This window comes from Arachis hypogaea, chromosome 2 (genome assembly GCF_003086295.3).
Source record: "Arachis hypogaea cultivar Tifrunner chromosome 2, arahy.Tifrunner.gnm2.J5K5, whole genome shotgun sequence".
Lineage (NCBI taxonomy): Eukaryota > Viridiplantae > Streptophyta > Magnoliopsida > Fabales > Fabaceae > Arachis > Arachis hypogaea.
This window is the reverse complement of record NC_092037.1, coordinates 87,658,561-87,676,441: the sequence shown is the minus strand read 5'-3', so window position 1 is coordinate 87,676,441 and position 17,881 is coordinate 87,658,561. Positions and strand designations below refer to the sequence as shown.

The 17,881-nt window shown below is 34.5% G+C and overlaps 1 long non-coding RNA gene across 2 annotated transcripts; it reads right to left on the bottom strand.

Annotated features, from left to right (window-relative positions):
• Nucleotides 1–2,691: 2,691 nt before the first annotated feature.
• On the bottom strand, nt 2,692–4,966 carry LOC112719851 (uncharacterized). 2 transcript variants are annotated; one of them, XR_011869576.1, is made up of 3 exons: nt 4,918–4,966; nt 4,445–4,574; nt 2,692–2,973 (listed from the first exon to the last, which is right to left on the bottom strand). It is a non-coding gene; the product is annotated as an uncharacterized lncRNA (long non-coding RNA). The 2 variants fall into 2 exon arrangements; XR_003161917.3 differs by lacking the exon at nt 4,918–4,966 and adding an exon at nt 4,663–4,694.
• Between the last annotated feature and the right edge of the window lie 12,915 nt (nt 4,967–17,881).

Sequence of the window (17,881 nt, the reverse complement as noted above, 5' to 3'; positions counted from 1 at the left end):
TCAGGAGTTTGAAGCTCGTCACAGTCATTCAATACCGGAATCCTACTCGGAATACCACAGACAAGGTTAGACTTTCCGGATTCCCGGGATCCTACTCGGAATACCACAGACAAGGTTAGACTTTCCGAATTCCCATGAATGCCGCCATCTATCTAGCTTATACCACGAAGATTCTGTTGGGGAATCTAAGAGATATGCGCCCGGCCAAGAGTAGAACGGAAGTGGTTGTCAATTACGCGCATTCATAGGTGAGAATGATGATGAGTGTCACGGATCATCACATTCATCAAAGTGTTGTGCAACGTATATCTTGGAATAAGAATAAAAGAGAATTGAATAGAAAGTAATGATAATTGTATTGAAACTTGAGGTACAGTAGAGCTCCACACCCTTAATCTATGGTGTGCAGAAACTCCACCGTTGAAAATACATAAGTAAAAGGTTCAGGCATGGCCGAATGGCCAGCCCCCTTGGTCTAAGGACTAGGCGTCCAGAGATTTTTTCAGATCTAAAGTGATCAAAAGATGTCTAATACAATAGTTAAATGTCCTATATATACTAGACTAGCTACTAGGGTTTACATGAGTAAGTAATTGATGCATAAATCCACTTCCGGGGCCCACTTGGTGTGTGCTTGGGCTGAGCTTGATCTATCCACGAGCTGAGGCTTTTCTTGGAGTTGAACGCCGAGTTATAGCGTGTTTCTAGCGTTCAACTCCTGGTTATGACGTGTTTCTGGCGTTTAACTCCAGACAGCAGCATGTACTTGGCCTTGAGCGCCACTTTACGTCGTCAATTCCCGAATAAAGTATGGACTATTATATATTTCTGGAAAGCTCTGGATGTATAATTTCCAACGCCATTGAGAGCGCGCCATTTGGAGTTCTGTAGCTCCAGAAAATTCATTTTGAGTGCACAGAGGTCAGATTCCAACAGCATCAGCAGTCCTTTTGTCAGCCTTTTTCAGGGTTTTGCTCAAGTCCCTTAATTTCAGCCAGAAATTATCTGAAATCACAGAAAAATACACAAACTCATAGTAAAGTCCAAAAATGTGAATTTAACATAAAACTAATGAAAACATCCCTAAAAGTAGCTTGAACTTACTAAAAACTACCTAAAAACAATGCCAAAAAGCGTATAAATTATCCGCTCATCATGTATACTCTCCCTGGCTGCTGCACCCTACCAGTCTCATACTTCTTCTTCTCCGGACAATTAGTGGCCATATGTCTGGGCTGTCCACAGGAATAGCATACTCCAAGTCCTACTCTGCACGGAACTCCAGGATGATACCTCCACACCTCTGACAATTCAGATCCTGCTGTGGCTACTTCCCAAACCTTCTTCCCTAATTAACATTGGTATTCATCCTTCTGTAATTACCTTGACCTTGAGTCTGTTGTGGAAAAGAGCCTCCACGCTTGAAATTCCTACCTCTCGGAGCAAAGTTCCTTCCTGAAGGTCTCTGAAAAGGCACCCTCAAACTTCCTTTCTCTGCTGCCGCCTTCCTCACACAATCTTCAGCCACCCTACTCTTATTCACCAATTCAGAAAACACCATGATCTCCATTGGGGCAACAAAGCTCAGAATATCACTCCGAAGGCCTCCCTCATACTTAATACACTTCCATTTGGCAAAATCTTCTGGTGCCCCTTGACAGATACGAGAAAAGCGACACAACTCTTCAAACTTACTAGTATACTCAGCAACGGTCATCTGTCCCTATTTTAACTGCATTAATTCAAGTTCCTTGGCATTTCTGGCTGAATTAGGAAAATATTTCTTATAGAACTCTGCCCGGAAAACCTCCCAAGGAACTGCAGCACCATCAGGCTGCAGGATACGTCGTGTTCCCTGCCACCAATATTGATCTTCACCTTGCAACTGATAAGTTCCAAATTCAACCCATTGCTCCTCAAGAACCTGTTGTGCCTGTAACGCCCTTTCCATAGCCTGAATCCAATTATCTGCATCAGTGGGATTTGAGGTTCCCCTAAAAGTCAGATGGTGAACTTTCAGAAATGTAGCAAGTGTCATTGGACCGCCCTCATCATTATTGTTCCCATGATAACCCTGATTTATCTGATTACCTAGTGCCTCGGCTGTCACCTGCATAACTACAGCCATATTTCCCAGGGCAGCCATAAAGTCTACTGGATCTGTCCCTATAGGGGCAGGAGTAACGGTGCCTGTCTTACCTCTACCTCGCCCACGACCGCGTCTGCGAGTCGACATCTGGTCCCTATACACACCAAACAGGTGATATTAAGTTGATCAGTCTCAATATCGCAGGTCTAATGCTTTAAGTTCCAAATGCATGCTCACAAACGTTTATGCCATATATATCAGTCAGATATCCTAATAGCACATAAACACATATACAAAGAATGCACAGAAGTACAATCAGTCCGTGTTTCAGGATCTATAAGAACGAACTGCTCTAATACCATAATGTAACACCCTACTACATTAAGCTTTACGCTTAAGTCGTAAAACAGAGGTGGTATGGTATTACAACCTCTAAAATAAAATGAGTACTCATAATAGCAGAAGAATTATAATATGCTAGGAGCCTTGAAGAATAGAAGAAATAAAAATTGCAAAAATAAAAGTGCAACGCTCAAGGAACGAGTTAACTTGCGTGCTAAGAAAGCTACAGCTGTCAAGTGTAAAGTAACCCAAAACAGGAATAGAGAGTCAAAGATACAAAATAACGAGCTCCTGACTCAGCCTGCGAAGTCAAGATTGGCCGGAGAATATACACACATATATACATATATATACATATCCAAAACTCAAATGTACATAAACAAAATCCTGCCTCTCCATACACCTCTAGGAGGATAAAAAAGAATAAGTTATGTGGAGAGAAAGCTAAGTACATATATATACATCATAGCATAACAAAATAACCCAGTAACCACTCCGCTTCAAGAGTCCAGACGCCTAACGAGATGCCTCTCGACCTGCATCTGAAAAACAACAACATAGTATGGAATGAGAACCGGAGGTTCTCAGTATGGTAAATATGCCACACACATAATATATAAGGTTCTGGGAATGCCAGAGGCAATCCTAGAACGCCGACACTCAGATTGTAGAGCTTAAAGTATTAAACAGAAGACATAAAAGGTAGTTTTCTAAGAGTATCTAAGCCTAACTAGCTTAATTTTACATCTAAATCTCATGCTGCCATTCTTCCATACCTCCAACTCCATCATGCATTTCACAGACATTTAAACAGATAAAGGTAAGCACAAGAAGGTTACAAATACTACAGGTAACAAATACACATTTAACATGGTAAGTACATTTAGACACACCCAATTAAAGCACAAGCAAGTAATTCAAGTAATATGCATATGATGCATGCCTATCCTATGGCTGATGAGGCTCATCTGTCGGTTATCCAGCCAACCCGACAAGTCTGAATTGTACTTAGACTGTCCCCCGATGTGCATCCCCATGAGTCTATGTATAGCTTTATCTCAAATAATCAATATTGCTCAATGGGGTAACATTCCCGGGAATTTATATAGTGCCCGGTCACACTTACGTCGTAGAATTAACAGAGTATCGAGTTTTCTACCTGGTACACGTGGTGGCAAGCCACGACACTTTATCCAGGGAATCTCGTATCTCAGATCATTCAAATTCATAAGCCATATAAATAATTCAATTATAATTCATCTACATCCACATCATTCTCAATTGCATCTCATTCATCATCATACATTAAACATATTCAATCCTTATCCTTCATTATCACACCTCTCATTTCATCCATCAATAGTTCTAATTCAAAACATGATTCATTCTTTTCTAAGAATCAAACTTCAAACTTAAAATATATTCATTTTCTTAATAACTCTAAATCAAACCATATAACCTTTGAATCTAAATCTTTTTAGATAATCATATAAACAAAATCTCTAATTTTTATAAAATTTTGGCAGTACCTCCTCTAAAACTCGGACTTTGCCACCCTTTTCGGGTCCAAACCTGTTTTCTTTTCAATTCAACATACCCTTCCTCATCATCATAACAGTCACCACAATAAATCTACCTCAGATCAACAATTATACTCATACAATATTCAAATCCAACAACCAAAATTCAACTAAGGATCATAGTTCATTAATCCTAGACTTCTAACACAAAATACCTCAAATCAATAATTCACCAAATTATTAGTTAATCAACAAGTACCTAACCAACTATGTTCATTAACAATAACATTCAACCATGATTCTCTCCAAATTAACATAACAACATTCACCATCCAAAATTAATAACTAATTATCCAATAAACTTCAACCAAATATATTCATCGACAAATTACTAAACATTAAACATACACCTGCTTTCCAACTTATCCTATGGTCGTCTAGCCTAAGTTTTCACAGAACATTATATATTAAATGCAAGAAACCTAAACCATACCTTGGCCGATTTCCACGTAACGACCAAAGCAAATTATTTAAAACCAAGGCAGCCCCTTCAAAATTCAACTAATCAGCTTCCTCCAAGTTCCAATATTCACAATTTCAAGCTCCAATTATTTATTCACAACCTAATACACATTCATAACACATATATATCCAATTTAATACTCAAAGCTCAAATTCAAAGAAAATAAGATAGAATTATCGTATCCTCACCTTACCCAAGCTTCACATAAGCAAGAGTGAACATTTTTCTCAAGTTAATTGGATCATAAAACATCAGAAATAAAAAAATTTAACATTCCCACTTAAAATTTGGAAATTGGGGGAAGAGAAGGCTGAGAGTGATTAAACAAGTTATCAATGAAATTGTTCCAGTAAAAACGTAGAGCTCGACGCGGTGAACACGTGGCCGCAAACGGTGCGGCGATTGGAGCTCAGACGGAGAAGTTACGGGGATCAGAAATTTACCGTAAGGTTACGGAAGCTTTCTCCCCTCCCTGGAAGTGTTTCATGCTGCTGCATCCAAATGAGGGAGAGAAAGGAGTTCGGCTTCTTTTAATGAGTTGGTCCGGTTGAACCGACGGCTCGATTCGGGTCCGGTTCAATCGGTTTGACCCATTCGGTCTAATCTTCGGCCGTTTTCTTCGAAATTGGTGTCAAAATTCTCGTTTCAACAAGCTCTATCCTAATTTATTATAATTTTCACATTTCTAATCTTCCTTATTAAAAAAATAATTTATTGACTAATTATCTACTAATTTAACGGGGTTTACAGGTAAAAGAATAAAACTCTTGTGTTTATTTTCTTCCCTTTCCTCTACTCTTGGCATACATATATATAGTATGAGATTTGTTACTTATTTTAAATTTGATTCTCAATTCAAACTTAAATCATATATTGAAATTTCAAATTTGAATCCTTCAAATTTTATGAATCATATCATAACAATTTAAAACATAATCGATTTGGATCTCATCCAAATTTATAATTCAAATTCAGAAATAGAATAATTAATTATTCTCAAATCTCATTTAATATTCTCAATTATCATATTATTATTATATTCTTGGTGCTAGCAAATAATACAATAATATTCCATTTGAATTAATATAATTATTTATTTGATCAAATCAAAATAATAATTAAATAATTTTATAACAAAGATTAGAACACTCGTTAGTGTGTGACCCCATAGGTTCAATACTAAGCGGGTAGCAAATTAGTCATACTAAATTTATTAATCAATGTTGGCGTCTAACAACACTCCTCAATGACCCGATAGTATGAAGTAATATATTTTTACTAAAAACCTCAGAAGAACAAAGTTTAATTCCTTCCATCTTTCCAGCTCTTGGTTAACCCTTAGAGTATGGTTTAATTGTCAAACTCTAACTTGTTACCATTATTATAATGAATTGTGAATGACTTAAAAAACTCATTTCTTCATTCATTCAATCCCCTTGGCCAAAGTTTTATTCATCTCAGTCATTATAATCATAGAGCTTAAACTTTCTACCGAGAGTTGACATATTTTTTATTGACTAATCATTAATTCTACAAGTATTTAAATTATACCAAATATCCATTCAACTAGCACCCTAGGATATTAGGTGTCCGGAATCAAAGTATAATAAATACATTGTTAATTACTATGACTGTCGCAGGTCAAAGAAAACTCTATTACTATATTTATCTTGAGAATATCTTATTGACAAATATACGGTAATTATAACCATTAGAAATTCTCAAAGTGAGTCATTTCAAGGGTTATATCTCTATATGCACCATCTATATATATAATTTAATAAATGAGATCTATTAATCCTCATCCAATGAAGACCATTATATATATATATATTGATCTTTTCGGATTATTAATGTCATTTTTTAATAATCCTATGATCAAGAACAATTTAGATTAAATTATGAAAGATTTATCTCTCAATATTATGATCACTATCACAATGATAAATCTCTAAATTTAATCAAGGATCTTATTAAATTAACATTTTAATATAATAACAATAACAAATTATTTGATACATGATTGATTGGATTGTGGTCATACTACTTATTCCCAACACCTTCAAGATAATAAGGTAACTACATTCCAAACAAAATTGTTACTAATATATTACAACTAAATCAATATAATATACAAGTATAGATTTTTTTAATTAAATAACTTCTACTCAAAATGCAGGATAGAAGGGATCATATCCATAATTATAAATATGACAAAAAAAATTTAAAATATAGATAATTATTAAGTTAAAGAGTCACCTTAATGTCTTAATAATTGGTAATACTTGAATTAAAAGTATTTTTCTCTTCTTTAAATTTAAACTACTTCAATAAAATTTTGGAATAAAAACCAACATAAGAGAGCATAATAGATAAAACATAATAGAGTTGAAATAGAAAAATAATGAAATTAATTGAAATAAAAGTGTATAGAATTATTGTTGAAGAAATGACATGAGAAAGGAAAGGGAGACATAATATGGCAGTGAGGAAGGGTATAGCATAGTGTGTGTATATGCTTTTAGAGTGTGTGTGCGCGCCGTTGAAAGGGAAGGAAAATAAGAAAAAGTTATGGACTTAGCCTTGCGTTTGTTTTTTTTAAGGCTCAAAAAACATATTTATTAAAAGCAGTATCAGAACTCTAAATTAAAATTTGGATCAATTTATTTAAATATGTTATCTATGAAGTTCGAAATTCAATAAATTGAAGTGCCGCATCAATTTGAAATTAATATATAAAAGGTAACCAATATATGTTTTAATACTCGACAAGTGTCACAGCTCCATGTTCAACACGTTTCGCATATTCCATTTTTTAAAAGTGGTATCAGAACTTTAAATTAAATTTTGGATCAATTTATCTAAGGGTGATTCTATGGTGCTGATGGTGGTTGTAAGCATGACGTGCTTATATGTGGTGTCATGGTAAGAAGGAGACGCATGGAGTTAAAAATAAATGTGTGTACGAAATTTGTGAAGTGTGACTCCGTTGTTTTTATTTTGTTTTTTTGTGAAGATTAAATAATTAGGAGGTAATCACTATATTAGAGATGGTTAAGTAATGGGTCAATTGATGGGCCAATTGAAAGGGAGACATAATATGACAGTGAGAAAGGGTATAGCATAGTGTGTGTATATGCTTTTAGAGTGTGTGTGCGTGCCGTTGAAAGGGAAGGAAAATAAGAAAAAGTTATGGACTTAGCCTTGCGTTTGTTTTTTTTAAGGCTCAAAAAATATATTTATTAAAAGCAGTATCAGAACTCTAAATTAAAATTTGGATCAATTTATTTAAATATGTTATCTATAAAGTTCGAAATTCAATAAATTGAAGTGCCGCATCAATTTGAAATTAATATATAAAAGGTAACCAATATATGTTTTAATACTCGACAAGTGTCACAGCTCCATGTTCAACACGTTTCGCATATTCCATTTTTTAAAAGTGGTATCAGAACTTTAAATTAAATTTTGGATCAATTTATTTAAGGGTGATTCTATGGTGCTGATGGTGGTTGTAAGCATGACATGCTTATATGTGGTGTCATGGTAAGAAAGAGACGCATGGAGTTAAAGATAAATGTGTGTACGGAATTTGTGAAGTGTGACTCCGTTGTTTTTATTTTGTTTTTTTGTGAAGATTAAATAATTAGGAGGTAATCACTATATTAGAGATGGTTAAGTAATGGACCAATTGATGGGTTGAGCTGTGTAATGTTGATCAAAGATAAATGAAAAATAAGGAGGGCCCCAAAAAGAATAAAAAAGGTCTCAAAAAATTTTAAATGACTACAGGAGGGACATAAACTAAAAATCCTGAACCTGAATGTATGCTTCCTCTCATGATTCTAGTGGAACTACTGTAACTCGAGCCATGTCAACCCATCGCCTCCGGTAATTATTTTTTTATTTAAAATCAAATTATTTATTAATCTAAACAATTTTTTTTAACGAAAGTCATATTTACTTTTTTAGTTAACTTTAATCATATATAATCCTACCTTTTAATTAATAAACTTAAAAATAAAATAATTATATTTTTAATTTTTATTTTAATATAAATACCATTATATAATTTTTTATTAAGATTTTTGACTCTCCTAAAAATTTCTTTTAAATTCTGCCACTGATAAAATACACTTTAGTCTATTAATTAAAATACACATTTATAATTATTTTTACTTTTAAATTAGTCATAATTATATTAATGTTTTAAAAATAAAAATGATAATACATAATATATACTTATTATTATTATTGTAATAGTTTTTATTTATATTTAATATTTTAACTTGTTACAAAAATATTAATTTAAAATTTTTTATATATTTTGTCGTTAACAAAAATATTAAAAATAGCTAAAATTTCTTACGTCAATAATAATATATATTTTATATTATTAATATTATTATAGTAGTCCAATTAATAACATGAGATACATTTTTTATTATATATTCTATTTATTTTTTTCTTTTATCATTAATAATGAAATACATAAACAAATTTTTTTTTGTAACAAGTTAAACTATTAAAAAAATTATATTTTTACGAGTTGCATTATCTAAGTCTTTTTGACTTCCATGCAAATTCTAACAAATTTTACTAAAAATATCTTCAAACACATCAAGTCCATAAAGAAACAGTCCACTAAATTCACCCACTTTATCATACTTAACTAACCAAACTATATCCCTAATCAAACTCTTAAATAGAACGGGAGTCATTACACAATGCGTATGGACCATCCACGTATCTTGTATTAGTGCTAACACGTATCTTGTGCTAGTACTGACACGCAGTAACAGCATACTATGTTGACAATTCCAATAAATAAGACAGAAATTTTCTTTTGTTTAAATATGCTACCTATAAAGTTTGAAATTTAATAAATTGAGGTTTTGCGTCAATTTAACATGTAAAAGGTTCATATAATAGCAATTTATTAATATATAAAAGGTATTCAGTATATGTTTTAATACTCAACAAGTGTCACAGTTTCATGTTCAACACGCATATATGCTAACTTTGTCATTTTGGTATGTGGAACCTGCTTGAAATATGATGGTAAAAATTTTTAAATACAATAATATTATTATATATATCATCTATATATTTTATAATATAAGACAAAATAGTACAAGCACTTTTTCTGTAATGTCTTTTATTTTACTCATTAAATTAAAAATTTCAATTTGAGACAAGCTTCTTCAAACACATTTTCTAACATTAATTGTCTTCACCATAACACATACTGGATAATCAAAACAAGATGGGTAAATACTACGACTATGTTCTTGATGTTGTTGTCAATGTGAGAAAGCTTTATTAGAATTTTAAAATATATGTGATAAAGATCTGAAAGTATCCAAATAAAATTAACGAGAAGAAAGTTGGAAGCATAATGATGATCCTTCAAGATAACAAGATAACTACATCCCAAATAAAATTATTACTAATATATTGCACCTAAATCAATATATTTATAGATTTTTTAATTAAATATAATTGTTGGTTTCTTCTACCGAAAATACAAGATAGAAGGGATCATAGCCATAATTATAAATATGAAAAAATTTAAAAATATAAATAATTATCAAGTTCAAGAGTCACCTTAATGTCTTAATAATTGGTAATACTTGAATTAAAAGTCATTTTTCTCTTTTTTAAGATTAGACTACTTCAATAAAATTTTGGAATAAAAGTCAGCATAAGAAAGCATAATAGATAAAACATAATAGAGTTGGAATAGAAAAATAGCAAAATTAATTGAAATAAAATTGTATAGAATTATTGTTGAAGAAGTGATATGAGAGAGAAAAGAGAGACATAATATGACAGTGAAAAACGATATAGCATAGTGTATGTATATCATGGTTCTAAAAATCAAATCGGATCTGCCGGTTCAACTGGATTAACCAGGAATCAGTTAGCTAACCGGTCCGGATAAGCCTAAAAATCGTCTGGCAAAAAATCGGTAAAAAAATGATCGAATCGGCGGTTAACTGGTGACGATTTTCAAAGGTTTAAAAAAAAAAAACAAACCCCCATATAAAAGCCTAGCTACCCCCTTACTCTCAGAAGAAAACCCTAATACCCCTTTCTCTCTCCCTTTGAATTCCAGCGCCGCCACCACCAACAGTAGTGTCACCTTTTCAGCTTCTCTGTCCTCGTGGTGTCACCAAGCTTGCCTCTGTCCTCGTCGTCGTTGGCCGCCCCTCTTTTCCTCTTGGATCTATTCTCGTATCGCCAGATCTACTGGGAGCTGTTGTTCTCGTCGCTGTTTCTGTCCTCATCGTGTCGTCAAGTCACTTCTGTCATTGTCATCGTCGGCCTTCCTGAACTCGTCTCTGTCCTCGGTGTTTTTGCCCGTCTTTGCCCTTTCTCTGTCGAGCTCACAGCGCAGTTCGAGCGTTACTTTTTGTTGTCGTGGACTCTTCGCTGTTTCACTCTGCCTCCATAGAAAATTAAACAGTTCGATTATGTTGCTCTCCCTCTTTCTTGAGTTATTCGATCGGTAGTTTAATTTGTTTTTTTTATTTTGTTAATTATAATGATTATGATTTGCTGTTTTTATATTCTGAATTCTGATGGTTGGATAGATTAAATTCTGATTGTTGTAATTGCAAAAAATATTTCAATTGAATTACTTATGTAACTCTGTTGATTAACTGAAGAAAATATGGTTACTGCTTCATTTGATTTTCATCTTTTTTGTTACTTTTGGAGCATTTTTGTTAATGGTTGCTAGTACCTTGTTGAATTTTTTAGAATAATTCTGTTGATTTTAAAAAATTAAATTATACATCAATGCCAATAACTATAGCAAGCTTTTTTTTTCTTTAAGATAATGTACTTCATAAGAATTTTTAAAGAATTTAAAGGTATATTTTTTATGACTGAAGTTTTATTTTGTTATATGTAATTTATACTGAGTTTATTTAGTTGAAAATTTATTGAATTTAAATATTAAAAATGATATATTAATTTTTTATAATTTTATTTTATATTTAATTAAATCGGTTGAACCCTGATTAAAATACGGTTAGATCACTGAATCGCTGAGAGAACGTGTGTATGCCATTGAAAGGAAAGAAAAATAAGAAAAAAAATATTAACTTAGTCCTTCATTTGTTTTTTTAAGACTTAAAAAATATATTTTATTAAAAAATATTAACATATTTATTTTCAAAAAAATAAAAATATTTTTCAAAAAAAATATTTATTCATTAAATATATTTATTAGTTTAAATAAATAAAAGTTATTACAAATAAATACTTCTTATACTAATTTACATCAATATAAATATTGTTATTACTAATCATAAGTAAAAAATCACATTTATTTATTTAAACATATAAATAAATATAAATATTTATTAAAATACAACAGAAAAATTAATATTATTAATAATATTTATTTATTAAAATATTTATTTTCCAAAATTTTTAATAATATTTATTTTCGAACAATAAGAATATTTTTTAATTTATTAATATTTAAATTATTTATTAAATATATAAAAAAGTAATCAAATAATAATATTATATCTTCATAACAATAACAAAAATTATAAAAATTTAAAAATATAAAAAATTAATTTTATCAACTTACATAAATTAAATAATTCAATAATTATTAATATATTTTTCAGGTGTTGTATAATTACGAATTATTTTTAATAAATACAATTTTTCTATATGAAATTCTCTTCTTCTTTTTTTCGTAACTCTTCTGATAAAATGAAATAAATAACTCTCTTTTTTTATTTTTTTTCTGACTCTCTTACTTTTTTTTTTCGAGTAAATTCCTCTCTTCTTTTCTCTCCAAACCCTTTGTAGCAAAATTAATTTATGTCTAAAAGTTACTTCTTTTATTTTTAATTCAGAGAAAAAAATGTAGATATATTTTTTTGAGAATGTGATTTTTTTTAAGTGGTATAAATTGAATTTTGGATACTCGTATATAAATTAGATGCTATAGTTGTTAATATTTATTTTAGGGTAAACTCTTCCGTGTAGATAGTGATTAAGTTTCTACATGTATAGAAATAGCGTGGATCAAGTCAATGTGCGACAAGTGTTAGACCCAGGAGGCAGAAGGGATAACTTGAATCAATAGTCTGCTATTGAGTCAGAAGTTGATCGGACTCCACGTGACCTGAAAAGGTTATTACCTTGTTTAATTAGATTAAGAATAGGTGATTAGTGCGAGCTGTTGCTGGGCTAGTTTTATTGGGCCTTTTTTGGATAAGTGGATTAATCTTTTTGCTACAATTCGTGGACCCAATGGAGTTAATGAAACCTTTTCATGGAGAGTGCAATGAAGTTTAGCTTTCTATGCAGTGGTTATGGTTTATCATCTGCAACTTCATTTATTTCTTTTTTTTAACCACTAATTATTATTTAAATTAGACACTTCAAAATCCTTTTATATACTAAAAAACTAATAAATTGATCATAATTATATATGAGAATAAAAAAGTTAGCCATTTTTTTATGGAAAAACTTTTAAAAATACACTTTAGTAATTTTCTCTCTAAAAAATATTACTGCAATTTTATCATCGACACAAATAACTGTTGATATATTAAAAATGTAACAACAATTTTTAAAAAGGTAATTATTTTTTTCTTACTGCAAAACGACTATCGTATTTGACAAATTTTATATACATTTAATCAAAATTTTATACAAATATTTATATAATTATTTAAAAAAACACACATCAACGAAATCAAAATCTCATCTCTATATTTTTATTTTATTTTATTTTCTACAAGTATAAAATTAGTGAGGTATATAAGTATATTTCATTGACATATTAATTAACGAAGCACCTTTCTTATATATGCTCAATCAATAGTTGAAATTCATTCAACTTCTTATTATTATTAAATGTCATTGTGTCACGTTAATAAAATTGGTACATATGAAAATAATATTGTTACGGTGGGTAATCGGAGATTAATAGAATGGATGGCGCTAGTTGGTCCAATCGTCCGCGGATGGTAGTCTCCGAGCTGGTTTGCACGCGGGAGCTTCCCTCCGACTTGTGTACGTGAATGAATGGGGGGTGGTACCTGCAAAGACACTCCAATGCCTAAGTTAGCAAGGGTGTTAGCAGGTCTAGAGAGTATTGGGCTTAGAGATACCTGAGGGGTGTCAGTGTATTTATAGTGGTGAGCCAATAACCACCGTTGGAGTAGTGCCCTATCTTAAGGGTGCTAACCGTCCCTTTATCTTAGGGAGGTTAAGATATGGCGCGATGAAGTGGTTAGAGAGATTTTAGAGGCGGTTACTCATTTGAATGAGTGTTTATCTGCCAGCTAATCTCGTGCCCGACTTCTTTAAGACGAATCGTAGTCAACACCGACTTTTTGACACCAGGTCGGTGCGTAGTAAGGCTCAATCCTCTGGACTAAGCCTTTCTTTTGGACCTGGGCCTTTATTATTGGGGCAGGGTATGAACAGTGCCCCTACTTGAGCCCAAGACCTCTTTAGGGCTTGGGTTCAAGTATTTAACTCGGGTTCGTAGCCGACTTTCTTGGAGGAAACACGGATTTTTAAACCGACGTGATTTTCGCGACCTTTTGTTTCTGACAGTTACGTCTATTCAAGCGTCGTGTCCGTTAGGGATGTACTTAGGGATTGATGGCTTTGGTAACGGTGCACTCTCATTAATGACTGCTCCGTTTTTACCATTATGCCCCTTAGCATGTTTATAAATACTTTTCCTCTCTTTCATTTTTCCGTTTCTGCAATCTTTCAAATTTCTTCTTTCTTTGTTCGTGCTGCATTCTTTCGTTTGGAGACTTCTGCTTCTTCCAACCTTCACTTTCGGATAAAGGTTAGCTTTTCTTCTTTCACGACATACCTTGTGTTTGCATGCTTTTGTTTTGTGGGTAGATAGGTTGGTCTGTAGATTTTGGCTTCGTATCTCCTCCCTTTAGAGACCGTGTTTTTTTATTTTTCTTTTCTTTTTTCTTTTTGTAGGTTTTTGTCACCTTTCATAAGAAAAAAGAAAATGGCTTCCGTAGATGTTCTTTCTCAGTGGGTTGATGTCACGGTCCTAGGGGAGGAACCCTTGGTCGACGCTGAGTTTATTACTCATCTTCGTACTCACCACAGGATTTGTACTTCGGAGGAGGACGAGCCAAAATATGAGTTGGTAATCCCGGGTCCGGGAGACCGGGTTTGTTTTGGGAGGGCCAATGAGGCGGCCCCTCATTTTTTCTTTATGTATGAATGTATGATCACCCGTCTGGGTGTTTTTCTTCCTTTTTCGAATTTTGAAATATCTGTTTTGCACCACTGTCGAGTTGCCCCTACCCAACTTCACCCCAATTCTTGGGGTTTTCTGAAAATTTATCAATTTATTAGTCACGCTTTGGACTTTCCGACCTCTTTGAGGATTTTCTTCTTTCTTTTTCACATGACTAAGCCCTTTAGTGGGCTAAATAATAAGCAGCAATGGGTGTCTTTCCGAGCCATACAAGGTCGGAGAATTTTCACCCTTTTTGACGAATCCTTCCATGACTTCAAAAATTATTTTTTCAAAGTGCAAGCCGTAGAGGGTCACCACCCCTTTTTCCTGGATGAGAATTCTTCCCCTCGCTTTCCCCTTTATTGGTTGGAGGCCTCCCCTTGTGAAAAGTATGGTCTAGATGACCTGGACGAGGTGGAGGCGGCCATTGTGGGGTTTTTCCGAGAAGTGTGGGGGAGGGCCCCATACTTGGACACTAGGAAATTCCTCCAGGGATCGCCGACCTTTGTTCAGTCGCAACTAGGTAGTATATGCATTTCTTATTTCCGACTTGCATTTGCCGACTTTAAGGTTTGCCGACTTATAGTTTTTTCTATTTGTTTCTTTTGCAGACATGGCAAGGAAGAATGCTCAGGGATCTTACCAGAGAGTTCAGGAGGCTAAAGCAAAATCCCGGGCCAGGGCTGGCGGTGCCAGGGCGATCATCTCTCCTCCTCCTCCTCCTCCTCCTCCTCAGAACGTGGGGACTCCCTCTCAACCCATTGTGATTTCTTCTTCAACCTTGTCTCGGCCACTCCCTTCCGCCCGACTTCTTCCTGAGCCAGAGAAGAAGAAGCGCAAGACTTTAGAGTCTGGCTCTTCTTTTGATGGTGGGGTTAAGGCGGATGCTCTTGCATTCGTCCGAAAGAACATCTATCCTCATATAAGTATGGATGATGTTTCTGTTCGAAACCACCTCACCATTCTGGCTGAGGAGAGTTTTAGGGCGGCGGGTGTTTGTGGCAAGCTTTTGGATATCTTTGAGAAGACTCCTCTCAGCTCTTTGGGGGTAACCTCGAAGGTTGAGGAGTTGGAGGGGAGGCTTCTTTCTTACCAGGACCATGAGAGGGAGTTGAAGGAGGAGGTAGCTAAGCTGAGGGCGGAGAGAGATAGCCTTCGGGAGAAGGAGAGCAAGCTGCGGGCCCAATGCAATATGGAGGCGAGTTTGAGGAAGACAGCACAGGAGAGTTATCAGAGTTTATTTCAAGATCTTGTGTCTGTGAAGAAGGATTTGCTGAATTCTCGGAATGCGTATGCCGAGTTGGAGGACTCTATTGCTGATGGTGCCGAGGAGTCATGGAGGATTTTCCTGGAGCAAGTCAGAGTTATCGCTCCCGACTTAGATCTTTCTCCTTTACATCCTGATAAAGTTGTCATTGACGGTGCTATCGTGGATCCTCCTGTCCCTGTAATTGTTTCCGAGTCAGAATTGAAGACTCGGGGGTAGAGGATTATTGAGTCCCCTCCTCGTTCTAAGGACGCTCTGAGTTCTTCAGTTATTCCTCCGACTTCCTCTTCATCTCCTGTGGGTGCTTTTCTTCCCTGTCTTGGTGGCGCTCCTCCTGATTCTGGTAGTGGTGATCTGTCTACTCCTCTGCAGAAATAATTTTTTATAGCTATATGGGGGCTCGGCTTGTGAGTCCCCCCTTTTTTAAATTTTTATATGTTGTTTGGTGACGTTTGAACAATTTCTTTCGGCCTTTTAAGGCCGTAAACAAAATATTTTTGCAAGTACCCTTTTTGAATAAGGGTTTTTTAAATTAACATAATAAATACCCTTTTTTGGATAAGGGTTTAAGTTACCTTACGCGTGTATGCTTTTCTGATTTTTCAAAAGTCCTCTTGATCTTTTTCGAAAACCTTTTCCATTGGCTCGTCTGCTTTTCCGAGCCTTTTTGTTTAAGGACGTTTTGGGAGCCTTTAAACTTTTCCCTAAGTTTTTCAATCTCTTTTTGTTATTCCTTACACCCAACCATGTTTTATTGGGTTCTCATGACTTAGGTTATTTTTGCGATGCGTTTTATTCTGCTCGGTTTTTCACTCCGACTTCTGAGTCGACGTGTTTTCGAGCTTTTCTACTCGGAGTCTTGTTTCGACTTACGAGCCGAGTTGTTTCCGAGTTGTTTACGATCGGCTTATATAACCTCTTTACGCCGACTTGTACCTCGTCGTTTTATCCTGACGACCATCTAGGTCGGTTCATGGGATTTTCACGTTTTGTCGAGCTTAAGTCGGCACGTTTCTTAGAAAGATTTATAAAAATAAAAAGGAGTTTATAAGAGATATTATGGATGAAAAAGATCTTTATTAATTGGGGAGGTACCTTCTTGCTACTAAGGGTTTTAATAGTCTATTTTCCCTTAGCCTCTACTATGATGCCTCATTAAAAACCCTTCTCCAGAAAAAACCCTTTAATTCTTGGGAAAAAATCATGAAGTTGGGAAAAGAGTACATCAGGGAGTAGAGTTCGCTTTTAACTGTAGTACCTTTTCATATTACAAGCATGCCACGACCTTGGTAACTCAGTGTCGTTCAGGTCGGTTACTTTATAATAACCCTTTCCTAAAACTTCGTTGACTTTGTATGGTCCCTTCCAATTTGCGGCGAGCTTTCCTTCTCCTGATTTGTTGACTCCAATGTCGTTTCTGATTAAGACCAAGTCGTCCGCGGCGAATGTTCTTCGAATGACTTTTTTTGTTGTATCTTGTGGTCATCCTTTGTTTCAATGCCGCTTCTCTTATTTGGGCATCTTCTCGGACCTCGGGGAGCAAGTCGAGCTCCTCTTTGTGTCCCCGTACGTTTCCGATCTTATCGTGGAGAATTACCCTTGGGCTTTGCTCATTGATTTCTATTGGTATCATGGCTTCTACGCCGTAAACTAGTCGGAAAGGTGTTTCTCCCGTGGCGGATTGGGGGTTGTCCTGTAAGCCCATAGCACTTGAGGGAGCTCTTCTGCCCAAGCTCCTTTTGCTTCCTGCAATCTCTTCCTTAGCCCTGCCAGTATGACTTTATTGGCTACCTCGGCTTGCCCATTGGCTTGTGGGTGCTCCACCGAGGTGAACTGGTGTTTGATTTTCATACTGGCTACTAAGCTTCTGAAGGTAGCG